This window comes from Triticum aestivum, chromosome 4A, assembly GCF_018294505.1.
Source record: "Triticum aestivum cultivar Chinese Spring chromosome 4A, IWGSC CS RefSeq v2.1, whole genome shotgun sequence".
Classification (NCBI taxonomy): domain Eukaryota; kingdom Viridiplantae; phylum Streptophyta; class Magnoliopsida; order Poales; family Poaceae; genus Triticum; species Triticum aestivum.
The window spans coordinates 369,629,805-369,643,940 of NC_057803.1; the positions used below are offsets into that span (position 1 = coordinate 369,629,805).

The 14,136-nt window shown below is 42.0% G+C and overlaps 1 long non-coding RNA gene across 30 annotated transcripts; it reads left to right on the forward strand.

The window, feature by feature from the left end:
* Window positions 1-1,913: 1,913 nt before the first annotated feature.
* On the forward strand, window positions 1,914-6,282 carry LOC123086119 (uncharacterized). Of its 30 annotated transcripts, none has more exons than XR_006440472.1 (7): window positions 1,914-2,474; window positions 2,573-2,748; window positions 3,054-3,194; window positions 3,314-3,827; window positions 4,220-4,340; window positions 5,211-5,371; window positions 5,935-6,282. It is a non-coding gene; the product is annotated as an uncharacterized lncRNA (long non-coding RNA). The 30 variants fall into 30 exon arrangements; XR_006440471.1 differs by having other exon boundaries at window positions 1,917-2,474; window positions 2,656-2,748; XR_006440474.1 differs by having other exon boundaries at window positions 1,917-2,474; window positions 2,656-2,748; window positions 3,057-3,194.
* Window positions 6,283-14,136: the final 7,854 nt, after the last annotated feature.

Below are 14,136 nucleotides of genomic sequence, written 5' to 3' on the forward strand. Positions count from 1 at the left end.
AGCTCCACTGACGTACTTCTTCCTCCTATATATACCTACGTACCCCCAAACAAACAGGGACGGAGCCAAAAACCTAATTCCACCGCCGCAACTTTCTGTATCCACGAGATCCCATCTTGGGACCTGTTCCGGAGCTCCGCCGGAGAGGGCCGTCATCACGGAGGGTTTCTACATCATCATAGCCTCTCCGATGAAGTGTGAGTAGTTTACCTCAGACCTTCGGGTCCATAGTTAGTACCTAGATGGCTTCTTCTCTCTTTCTGGATCTCAATACAAAGTTTTCCCCCTCTCTTGTGGAGATCTATTCGATGTAATCTTCTTTTTGTTGTGTGTTTGTTGAGACCAATGAATTGTGGGTTTATGATCAAGTCTATCTATGAATAATATTTAAATCTTCTCTGAATTCTTTTATGTATGATTAGTTATCTTTGCAAGTCTCTTCGAATTATCCGTTTGGTTTGGCCAACTAGATTGGTAGTTCTTGCCATGGGAGAAGTGCTTAGCTTTGGGTTCGATCTTGCGGTGGCCTTTCCCAGTGACAGAAGGGGCAGCAAGGCACGTATTGCATCGTTGCCATCGAGGATAACAAGATGGGGTTTATTTCATATTGCATGAATTTATCTCTCTACATCATGTCATCTTGCTTAAAGCGTTACTCTGCTTTTAACTTAATACTCTAGATGCATGCTGGATAGCGGTCGATGAGTGGAGTAATAGTAGTAGATGCAGAATCGTTTCGGTCTAGTTGTCACGGACGTGATGCCTATATACATGATCATGCCTAGATATTCTCATAACTATGCTCAATTTTGTCAATTGCTCAACAATAATTTGTTCACCCACCGTAGAATACTTATGCTCTTGAGAGAAGCCACTAGTGAAACCTATGGCCCCGGGTCTATTCTCATCATATCAATCTCCATCACTTTAATCTTGTTTTGCTTTTACTTTGCTTTTTTACCTTTCACTTTGCATCTTTATACCAAAAATACCAAAAATATTATATCTATCAGATCTCACTCTCGTAAGTGACCGTGAAGAGATTGACAACCCCTAATCGCGTTGGTTGCGAGTAGCTATCGTTTTGTGCAGGTACGAGGGACTTGAGCGTGGCCTCCTACTAGATTGATACATTGGTTCTCAAAAACTGAGGGAAATACTTACGCTACTCTGCTGCATCATCCCTTCCTCTTTGGGGAAATCCAACGCAAGCTCGAGAGGTAGCAAGGATGCGTAAGACCCAAGTCCTGCTTTGGTGGTTGTATTGAGTGTTCTTGAGCTTTTTGAACTAGCTACGGTGGCAGTGCCATTCCAAAAAGGCGAATCCCCCTCATGGTTGCCTCGGGCCTCCTTTCATAGGAAAAAGGGGTTGCCGCAGTGGCACACGGGAGGTGGAAAGGCCTATAGTGCACGAGCTTATCGCACGGCATTACGAGACAAAGTGCATTAAATGCGCTACTTAGGTGTCCATTAGCTTTATCGGGGACCGGAACGAGGCTCGTCCCGTCCGTTGCCGCTTCGCCTCGCTTCGACACGCACCTAGACTAGCATGCATGCAGCGCCATGTACACTACACCACGACACCACACTAGCAACATGCATCTGTTGTCATAAGTACACAAGGCCGACACTCTTTTTGTCTCAAACTATGCCGACACACCGATTGTCAGTGTTATGCAGGCTTTTTGACAGATTATGTGTCGGTAATGGCTCAATGACCACCGACGTAAAATGTGTCGGCATATACCATCTATACTGATACATTATGTGTCGGCAGTTCGCCTCGACAGAAAGAGTGTCGGCGTTTCTTAGACCTGGCCCATCAATTTCTATCCCCGCGCCAACAACATACAAAATATCAAGCGGCAAGAGCCCCTGCGCGGGCGAGGCCCAAAATCCAGATATTTTGTAAGCAAATCTCTTTTGTAAGTCGCTCCCCAACAACCCAAGCCCATTGTCCACCTCTCACGCCACACACAAACCTAACAAAAATCCCCGCCGCCGCCACCACCACCACCAGGCACCACCACCGTACTCTTGGCCGATATTGTCACGCCGCTGCCCCTCCCACCCCGGGTGACGCCTCCCGAAGCTCCCATCCAGCTGCGCTTCCCCAGCCTGAGGTGCCGCCCAGCTGTCCACTAACCTAGCGGCGGCCGTCGCCCACTGGTTCCCTGGCATCGCCCCTAACCTGCCAGTTGATTTGCTCGCGCCGTCGTGTCCTCCGACCGTGATCTGCCTCGCGACGCCACCTCCCCAGACTACGACCTGCCTTGAGCCACCACCTCCCCAGACCACAACCTACCTCGCGCCGCGACGGCCTCTGGCCACAACCTGCCTCCCGCCCCCACGACCTCCGAGGGGCCGCCCCACAGGCTGCAGCTTAGGAGACTCTCCGCTGTCCCTCTTCCACCACCGGCAACGTCTTCCCCACCCTCTCTGTCCTACCCTGTTTCCAAATTTGGTTTTTGCAGGTAAGGTTAGTTTCGTTTTTCCATCCAAAAGTGTGATTGCCCATTAGATCTATCTAGGTTGAACAAGTTTATGTCTAAACTGTCAAATTTATTCATAGATTTTGTCTGCTTACTTCAAAACTGAAATGTGGCTTTTGCTTGCTGATAATTTCGGCTATGGTGTGGCTGTCTATTACTCAAGATGATTCCATATCATATCATCAACTTTAGGAACCTTATCTCAGCTGTCGTCGATTTCAGAACAGATCGTTGGCATTGTTGCTTCAAGGGACATGTATGTTGCCTGTCCTTTTGCCTACTGAGCACACAAAACAAATGTGTCTATAAATATATTTAAGTGAAACAACATGCTCCCATTTTTGGTCAATTGGTAGATCTGACTAATACATAATTACATATATATATATATATATATATATATATATATATATATATATATATATATATATATATAAGTCATTTTTCATAATTTAAGTAAGCTGAAACTGATGGTCTCAGATGGTTTGTGTATTAACTTTGATAAGAACCTGCATCTACAAATACTGAGTAGAGGGTTGCCTTTTGTTCATGAATTTGCAGCAGGTCTGATCCCTTGCCTGTGCTCTCCACTTGTCCTCACTCCTTGGGCCTTCCCTTTGCTTATCACCATACATTTTATACAGAGCGGTGTCATGATGCATCTCCTCTGCCTAGATGATGGACAGAGGGCCTAAGCTCTAGGTGAGCTCCTCCACCAAGCAAGTGTTGTATATTGTACGATATTCTGATTGTTAATGTCTGCAATCTAATGCCTTGCTCTGCATTTTAATTTTTAATCTCAACATTTCCAATTTTACCAGTTGGAGATTATTTGAATGATTCAGTTTTGGGGGAAGAAAGCGAGGTATAGTCGAGAATGTATAGTCTGCATTGTGTATAACTGAAATATGTGTAGCTTCCTAATATGAAAACATGCATGTTTACATATTTGTCTTTCTTTTAGCATTGCTGAATGAATGAAAACATTCACATGACCACACATGGCCCAAAGTTAAAACTAGGAATTGGGTTTTCATTTCCCTTAGATTTGTTAATGTTCATCCTGTTGTCGTTTCTTCTGAAGTTTAGAAAATTCCTTCTACTAAATAGTTAACTCATTTTACTATTGTCAGCATAATCCATGGATTTGCATTGCAAGAGATTACTATTTTTTTTTTTTTGTGATTCCTATGTATTTCTGGGTGTGCATCATTCAGGGCCGTCGAAAAGGGGGGCCAAAGTGGGCGACCACCCAGGACCCCCAATTCTAGGGGCCCCCAAATGCTGTTATGTATCAGGATGAAAAAGGCCCAGCTTACCTGGATCATCCCTGATGTACGACATCACCGAAGCGTAGCCCAACTTCCTGTAGTTCCTACTCTGCTCCTATCAATGCATTTCTTTGATTGTTTCGGATAGAACTATTTTCAGGATAGTTGCTCATAAAATATTTCAAAGATAGTTGTCCATCCAAGTTTCAAGGTTCATCATTCTTTTGTTCTCATTTCTTGATAAGCCTAGAATTCATGTACTCATGCTTTTCAGTAGAACACGATGTTAGTTTATTGTTTTAGCAGTACCTTCAGTACTTTAAATTTCATAATTTATGTATTTATAAATTGTACGAAATAACAAATAATCAAGATATGGAATTAAGTGAAAGTATACTTTAGTTGTATTAGCTATATTATTGTAATGTTAGAGCCTCATTTTGCATTTCGTCCCAGGGCCTTGGCATCATTACAAGGAAGACAAGCTTTTCGACTCCATCTGTATGTGCCAGGAAAGGTGAATCTCAGAGATTTGTCTTGTAGACTGGTGGCATGATGCTACAACCAGTGTTCAAGGGTAAAACACATCCAACTCCCCTGCATGATTCGATTTCTTTTTCTATTGTTAGAGTATTGCTATCTGTTTAATATTCAGCTAAAAGTTCTGTTTTGGAGCTTTGATTCAATGCCTCAAACTAGTTCCAAGATAAGGATTTGACATAGTTTTACATGTAGACACAAACTTACTGTTTAACTGAAAGTGTCTTTATTTTTTAAAAAGGTTCCAAGTATTGTTCACACTACTAAGCCTTCACATTTTACTGATCTTTACACTGAGAAGTTGAGTGTAAAAAAAGTTGTGCTTGTTTTCTATATACTATATGCTGTATTTTTTTGTAACTTGTATACTCTATTCCTGCAACTCATCGGCCCCATTCTAAACGATGGTACATGGATCCTAGACTTTGGTTATTAGTGAGTTCAGACATTTTTATACGAATCCATTTTGTGATATGATAGGCGATATCCTGACTTTGGTTTGTGTTCCAATAAGGTTATCTTTTTAACCAAACTGTTGCATTATTACTCCCTCTGTAAGGAAATATAAGATATTTTAGATCACTACTTTAGTAATCTATGATCTTATATTTCTTTATAGAGGGCGTACAATCTTTTCTGAGATTATTGGCTTTATTCTTTAGATCTTTTAGTAGAGAATAAATGCCTCTTTATATGCTTTATATTTCAGTTCTCATAGTGCAGAAAAAAGACCTGCATAGTTTTTATTGGAGAGGCCATGCAATCAAGTATTTGTTTACTTTCCTTTTAACCAAGCCAATATGTTGTACATCTTCTGTTTCTTAGACCTTTGGACTCAAAGACAACTCACAGATTTGAAAAATTCTACTATTTCTAAGATTGCTGAAACATATTAGTTCTTTTGTAGGGACATGGTAAAAAGTAGCAAATTCACAAGTTGATGGAAGATGTTATCGTGATCGCTCTTGTTCAGAACATGGTTGACACATTTTGTCATATGGAAGTTGATGTTTGCTTGGCTGCTTTGTACCTAGGATATTAGCAAGCAGAAGGGCAGAAACGTATATGGTATGCAAGTGGGATCGACCCCTCTAATTTTCTATTGAAGGCAACCATCTATCACCGTCTAATTTACCTAGCTGCCATGTATGAGGCGATGATTTTTGATCTTGTTAGGCAATATTCACACATCCAGAATTTATTAACATGAATTTTTGAAGTTACATGTTATGATAGCCACATAGTTGTACTAGAAAAGGAAAAAATCAAATGATATTTCCTTGGAATAAAGGATAATGACGGCAAAATGGCATGTTGTACTCTCAGTCTGTTTGTGATCACAATCACTGAGAATCTATTGTTCTTGCTTATACTAATGGATGTGAATATTAATACTAGGTCTGAATATTTATACTAGGTCTGAATAGTTTAGTGGCCTGTAGATAGATTAACTGAGAGCATTTAGTACTTAAATGGACTACAGATGAATCAAGAACACATAGTAAATGTAGGCATGATTTTTTCTAGAGTTATGTGCGGATAATCCTAGAAACTACTCATTGTAGACAACTCACAAATTTGAAAAAAAAATCGTATTTCTATGATTCTCAAACATATGAGTTCTTTTTCAGGGTCAAATGGCAGAAAGTAATCCCACAAGATGATATATGATGTTCTGCTGATCACTTTTGTTCATAACATGGTTGACACATTTTCGTCATATGGAAGTTGATGTTGACTTGGTGATCAAAGACTTGGCCCCTTCCATACTACCCCCTCCCCCCTCCTAAAATAAGTGTCTTTGGGACGGAGGTAGTATTTTGTAGCAGTCAAGTGAAAGAACAATTGGTTTCTTAGGAACTTGATCATCATATTTTGTAACAGGCCACATCCTACATGTCAAACTTGTGTATTTCCTAAATGGTTGTAGATAACTTGAGTGAAGAAAATTAATGGATCTTCTATATATGTTGAATGAATGCATTGGCCAATGGTATCTTGTGATGAGTTGAATATTATGTACCGTGTACTTCACATGAATTGAATAATATGAAGTTGATTTTTGTATTAACACACGGTGCATTTCCATGTGTGCTGAAATGTAGTACCCTGGCAACAAGTGTGTTGGCATAAGTATTGGGTGTCACACAGTCTGTTGGGATAACTCAGACGAACTGTCAGAATAGCTATGGACGTCGCAATATCTGTTGGAATACCACATTGTCAGATGAACTGTCGGCATAACAATGTCTGTCGGTGTAGAAATGTCTGTCGGCGTAGACCTCACCTACTCTGTCATACTGTCTGTCGGCATATATTTATCTATCGGTAAAAACCTTTCCCGGCAAGACTATAGGCGACAGCTCCTTTCCGTCGGCAAAGTTCTTCATCGACACTAAATGTGTGGCCTTAGGTGACCTATGCCGGCAGATTGTTTGACGCTACTTTGAGTGTCGTGGTGTAGTGGTAGGCAGGCAGGCAGCTGAGATGGCGCGGTGGTAGGGCCTTCATGAAGATCTGCAATGCCGCCACGCGGGTGCTTGCTGATTTGGCCTGGAAGCTGCATGTTGCCACGCAGGTGCCTGCCCAGCTGGTTGGGCTGGCAGCTGCATGCGAACGGCGGCAGAGTCTTGGCTGGTGTGGGCCTATCAGTGGCCCTGCTAGCGTCCTCGGCAAGGGCCTTGCCTGGGGCCCGACAAGGGTCTTGCCGTGGTGTCGCAGTCGTCCCCGGCAAGACGCTTGCCGGGGGTCTTGTTGATTTCCTTGGCGAGGATCCCGCTGAGGGTCATCGTCTTCTAATCCTCATCTGATCTTGTGTGTTTATAATCTTGACAAAGATCTGCATGCCACCACGAAGGTGCCTCCCGAGCCATGGTCCCAATGTAGTTGATTGGGTCGGAGCCTGTGGGCTCAAGGGTGGCTCACTCTGCTGGTGTTGGGCAAGTTGCCCCGGCAAGGCTCTTGCCGGGGTTGCGGGGGGCCGCCTCGGCAAGGATCTTGCCGAGGGAGTCCATCTCGCCCTCTTGCCCTCCTGCACTTCTGGTCTTGGCGTCGCCTTGGTTGTCTTGTGCTTCGGCTTCTCTCTGGCTTCCCTCCTCTGCCCTGCTAAGCGTGGCCGCGGCGCGTGGCTCTGACTGCCCATGCACAAGTAAAGGGGTCAAAAGGAGAGCCCCTACTTTTGTACACCAACACCGCTTGGGTCCCAGGAAGGCTACCGCCGACGCTTCACTGGCTTGTACAACCGGTGATGTGCCCGGTTTCTTCTTTATCCTAGAGCACCCTATCCTTGACAGCCATAGCCTAGTGTAGTGTTTCTGTGTCATGGGAGTGCTGCTCCGTGCGACAGTACGTGCACATGGTATTAACTTTTTGTTAAAATATTTCCAAAATGTAACCGTTTACATTCGGTTTGTATGAAATCCGGTCGGGTTTGCATGAATTCTGGCCGTGTTTGCACGAATTATGTCCAGTTGGTTTGAGTTGTTTTGAAACTGTATGCAGCTAGCATTGGATGCCTGCCCCCCGCATCCGTGTCTGCGGATGGATGCGGGAGGTTTTTTGCAGGTTGCCATTAATTTTTATGTGAATGTTAAACTTGGAATGCATCGCGTCTCTACATTAATGTATAATTGTGGACTATTGTCTGATCGATCGCTAAGCCAAGTAGTACTACTATTAACTACTCCCTTGGTCCATGAAAAACTGTACATCTAGCATCAGAAATTTTTCCAACAAAGAGTGTAAATCTACACTTCCAATGCAAGTTAGAGTCCAAAACAAGGGCACAAATGTTTGGAGAAGTTCATTGTGTAAATTTGGGCTGCCGTCCCACACTCTTTGCTACATTTGGGCATTAATTATGCAATGGAGTTCTGGTTCATCTTGGTCAATGTGTAAATCTCTATATGTATAATCTTTCATGGACGGAGGGAGTTGTGCACATGCCAAGTTCACTGGGCTGCCGTGTTTCACACTCCTCCATCGTAAGTGTGGAGAGAACAGCTTTCATCAAAAATAAACAATGAATAGCATACAAGAGCCCGATTTCTGTGCTCGTTCTCGATTTCGGAAATAATACTTTCATTCGCCGACATGTGGGACGTCGACCATCCTGGTCCGCTTGCCTTGCACCAAACTTAGAGTGCATCACACAGTACTGTAGGGGAGACTCTCCCCGATCATAGAGCTACAGTAATAAATGACTAATGAGTCGTCAAATCACAGGCCCAACCTTTCCCACTATAAGTTGCTCGGATGAAGGAACCATCATGACTTTGTTGAATCATCTTCATCAAGAAAACTAACTGTACCAGCAATACTGTACCAGCAATACTGCTACCACACGCGAACACTGAACGCCATTGTAGCACGTCATATCACTCAAACCCACTAGGCCAAACTAGCCCGCCTAACGCCAATGTTCTAGGATTTATACATCTTTGTACTACTATGATTTTGTTGACGACTAGAAAGAAATGGAGGGCCTTTCTCTATCTAGATCTCTATCCGTCCCACAAACCCTCTCTAGCACACATACACACTCTCTTTAGCCACTCCAAAAGTACGAGATAACTACACATTCACACTTCCAGTAAAGAAATTACACATTCACGCACATTACAAGTATGCGCCAATTTTGTTCAGAATGCTGGCTATTAATGTGAATGTATTCGTGAACCAACTCTTTGAGTTTGATGTGAATTAATGTATAGTGGTGGCTAATTGTATGATCGATCACTAAGCCTATAATTTTAGGAGCTTGGGCTATTGGCCGATCGACATCCAGACCTATAAGCGTACCATGAGCTCATCAGCCCCAACATTTCTCTTCAGCGAGTGTTTGCAAGTACTATAGCTCGCACCGTGGCTAGCCTACTAACACAGCGCGGAATAAGTCAAGGTTTGACAGCAAGAATCATCAAACAATTTTTTCATCAAACAAGCCCTTCTTATATGATAAACAGTTCAAACTTACATCTAAGCATGCCACATATTACATCAAAAGCTGGTGAGGATTGATAACCCACAAGTATAGGGGATCGCAACAGTTTTCGAGGGTAGAGTATTCAACCCAAATTTATTGATCGACACAAGGGGAGCCAAAGAATATTCTCAAGTATTAGCAGTTGAGTTGTCAATTCAAACACACCTGAAAGACTTAATATCTATAGCAAAATATTTAGTAGCAAAGTAGTATGGAAGTAACGGTAACGGTGGCAAAAGTAACAGTAGTAATTTTTGTAGCAATCGTAACAGTCGCAACGGAAAAGTAAGTAAGCAAGGATCAATATGTGAAAAGCTCGTAGGAAATGGATCAATGATGGATAATTATGTTGGATGTGATTCCTCATGCCATAGTTATAACATAGGGTGACACAGAACTAGCTCCAGTTCATCAATGTAATGTAGGCATGTATTCCGAATATAGTCATATGTGCTTATGGAAAAAACTTGCATGACATCTTTTGTCCTACCCTCCCGTGGCAGCGGGGTTCTATTGGAAACTAAGGGATATTAAGGCCTCCTTTTAATAGAGTACCGGACCAAAGCATTAACACTTAGTGAACACATGAACTCCTCAAACTAAGGTCATCACCGGGAGTGGTCCCGATTATTGTCACTTCGGGGTTGCTGGATCATAACACATAGTAGGTGACTATTGACTTACAAGATAGGATCAACAACTCACATATATTCATGAAAACATAATAGGTTCAGATCTGAAATCATGGCACTCGGGCCCTAGTTACAAGCATTAAGCATAGCAAAGTCATAGCAACATCAATCTTAGAACATAATGGATACTAGGGATCAAATCCTAACAAAACTAACTCGATTAAATGGTAAATCTCATCCAACCCATCACCGTCCAGCAAGCCTACAATGAGATTACTCACGCACGGCGGTGAGCATCATGAAATTGGTGATGGAGGATGGTTGATGATGACGATGGCGACAAAATCCCCTCTCCGGAACCCCGAACGGACTCCAAATCAGCCCTCCCGAGGAAGATTAGGGCTTGGCGGCGGCCCCCTATCGTAAAACGCGATAAATCCTTCTCTCTGATTTTTTTCTCCTCGAAAGTGAATATATGGAGTTGGGCTTGAGGTCGGTGGAGTCCCTGGGGGCCCACGAGGCAGGGGGCCCGCCCCAGGGGGGCGCCCTGCACCCTCATGGATAGGGTGTGGGCCCCCTTATGCTGATTCTTTCGCCAATATTTTTCATTAATTCCAAAACATGTTTCCATGGATTTTCAGGTCATTCCGAGAACTTTTATTTCTGCACAAAAATAACACCATGGCAGTTCTGCTGAAAACAGCGTCAGTCCAGGTTAGTTCCATTCAAATCATGCAAGTTAGAGTCCAAAACAAGGGCAAAAGTGTTTGGAGAAGTAGATACATTGGAGACGTATCAACTCCTCCAAGCTTAAACCTTTGATTGTCCTCAAGCAATTCAGTTGACAAACTGAAAGTGATAAAGAAAAACTTTTACAAACTATGTTTGATCATGTTGTTGCAAATATGTAAAGCCAGCATTCAAGTTTCAGCAAAGAGTATGAACTAACCATATTCACAATTACATTTAAGTCTCATGTTTACTCATATCAATGGCCTAATCAACTAGCGAGCAATAATAATAAATCTTGGATGACAACACTTTCTCAAAACAATCATAACATGATATAACTAGATGGTATCTCACTAGCTCTTTCTGAGACTGCAAAACCTAACTGCAGAGCACCCCTGACGATCAAGTACTGAGTAGACATTGTAATTCATGGTAAAAGAGATCTAGTCACCGTCATACTCAATGTAAATTAATAGCAATGCATGTGAATGATAGTGGTGCTCTCCAACTGGTGTTTTTTAATAAGAGGATGATGACTCAACATAAGAGTAAATAGATAGGCCCTTCGCAGAGGGAAGCAGGGATTTGCAGAGGTGCCAGAGCTCGAGTTTTGAAACAGAGATAAATAGTATTTTGAGTGGCATACTTTCATTGTCAACATAACAACCAAGATATCTCGATATCTTCCATACTACACACATTATAGGCGGTTCCAAACAGAATGGTAAAGTTTATACTCCCCGACCACCAACAAACATCAACCCATGGCTTGTCCGAAACAATGGTTGCTTTCCAACTAACAACAATCCTGGGGGAGTTTTGTTTACAATTATTTTGAGTTGATTTGAGCATGGGACTAGGCATCCCGGTCACAGGACATTTTCTCGTGAATGATGAGCGGAGTCCACTCATCGTGAGAATAACCCACCTAGCATGGAAGATATAGACAACCCTAGTTGATACATGAGCTATTCGAGCATACAAAACATAATTTCATTTGAAGGTTTAGAGTTTGGCACATACAAATTTACTTGGAATGACAAGTAAATACCACATATAGGAAGGTATGGTGGACTCATATGGAATAACTTTGGGTTTATGGAAGTGGATGCACAAGCAGTATTCTCGCTTCATACAAGTGAGGGCTAGAAAGAGACGGGGAAGCGACCAACTAGAGAGCAACAACAGTCATGAACATGCCTTAAGATTAATCAACAATGAGTTCAAGCATGAGTAGGATATATATCACCATGAACATAAATATCATGGAGGCTATGTTGATTTTGTTTCAACTACATGCGCGAACATGTGCCAAGTCAAGCCACTCGAATTGTTCAAAGGAGGATACCACCCTATCATACCACATCACAACCATTTTACTAGCATGTTGGCACGCAAGGTAAACCATTATAAACTCCTAGCTAATTAAGCATGGCATGAGCAACTATAATCTCTAATTTTCATTACAAACATGTTTAATTCATAATATGCTGAATCAGGAACGATGAACTAATCATATTTACAAAAACAAGATAGGTCGAGTTCATACCAGCTTCTCTCATCTCACTCAGTCCATCATATATCGTCATTAATGCCTTTCACTCGCATGACTGAATGGTGTGGATAATAATAATAGTGCACGTGAATTGGACTAAGCTGGAATCTACAGGCATTTAATACAAGGGAGAAGACAAGGTAATATGGGCTCTTGGTTAAATCAACAATAATGCATATGAGAGCGACTCAACATTTTCATCATGGTCTTCTCCTCTTGACCCCAAAGAATAAGAAAAGAAATAAAACTATTTACACGGGAAAGCTCCCAACAAGCAAAAGAAGAACGATAAATCTTTTTAGGTTTCTTTTAATTACTACTACTACTACATGCATGGAAAGTAAACTAGCTAAAAGCTACAACTATTTTTTTTTTGTTTTTTCTTAAGGTTTTTCAGACACACAAGAAGAAGGCTTAGAAAAGAAAATAAACTAGCATGGATAGTACAATGAAAAAGTATGATCACCGACAACTAGAATGAGTGTGTGAACATGAATGTAATGTCGGTGAGAAATACATACTCCCCCAAGCTTAGGCTTTTGGCCTAAGTTGGTCTATGGCCACTACTGGGCTAGCGGATATCCAAAGTCGTAGCTGGGGTTGTACTAAGATGCAGCAGCTACTGCCTGAAGAGCTGCAGCATGGAGGCGAGATGCCCTCGTCCTCCTCTCATACTCGTTCGCCTCCTCCCTGGTTATAACATATCTCCTTTTGCCTGAAAGTTAAAGAAAGTAGGAGTAGGGAGGGCAACATGGACAATGCGCTTTCTTTTGAAGATTAGTCAGTAATGGAGGAACTGTTCATTCCTCTCAAGAAACTAATAGCAAACCATAGCACTATAATCTAGATAAGCAGGAGGCAACTCCATATCATTTCCATGTATGGGTACAGCAAGATAATTAACTACACGAGGTGCATAAATTCCACCAAACAAATATCCACTTGTATCGTTAAGATGCAACCTTCATGCAACAATGGCCCCCAAGTTATATTGTTTATCACCTAATACCGCACTCTTGAGGACACTAAGATCTGGAATGCACAAGTGACAAGCCTCATCTTTACCGTTAATGCATCTACATATAAAGAGAGCAAAATAATGTATGGAAGGGAAATGAATGCTCCCTATGGTAGCCTGTGTGATTTCCCTAGATTAGCCCACAGTGATACTAGTAAGAAAGTCTTTATATTCAGATTTGTGAGGTTCACTAACATTGCCCCACTATGGGAGTTTACAAGCAGTATTAAAATCTTCTAGGTCCATGGTATATGATTTATCATAAAGATCAAATAAAACAGTGTGAGAATTGCACGAGGATGTAAATTTAAACCTCCTCACAAAGGAATAAGTTAGGTAGTGGTACTATAGGCACTTATCTGACATGAAGTCCTCAAGACCAACATTACGCACATACGCGTCAAATTCATCCTTGATGCCTGCCTAGACCATAAACTCCTCTGACGGCCATTCACAAGGCCACACTGGAGCTTCCCTCGGTGGTTCATCTTCCGGCTCACGTATCGTGAGCCTTGGTCCTTGCTTCCTTGAGGAACGACCTTGGTACATTTTCCTATGCATTTTTCTTTCTTTGAAAAATTTCTAAAAAAATTTAGTGACTCAAAATAAAAGTGAACCAAACTCAACAAGATTGATAGCAACTACTCCCACAAGTTCCTAGAGGCTATATCATGCATTAAAACTACTTTGGACCATATAAATTTGACATGAAAGCTCAAGAACAGGGTCACCTTAGCAGCAAAAATTTGCAATAAATGAAGCACTAGACCAAAAACTAATTGGACCTTTGGAGGAGTCACATACCGAAGAACAATCCCACAAAACAGTTTTGTGGATGGAGCTTTGAGCAAAGAGATCGAAAATGGCAGCAGGATGAGCTAGAACAGGGGTTTGACCTATGGGAGGATTTTT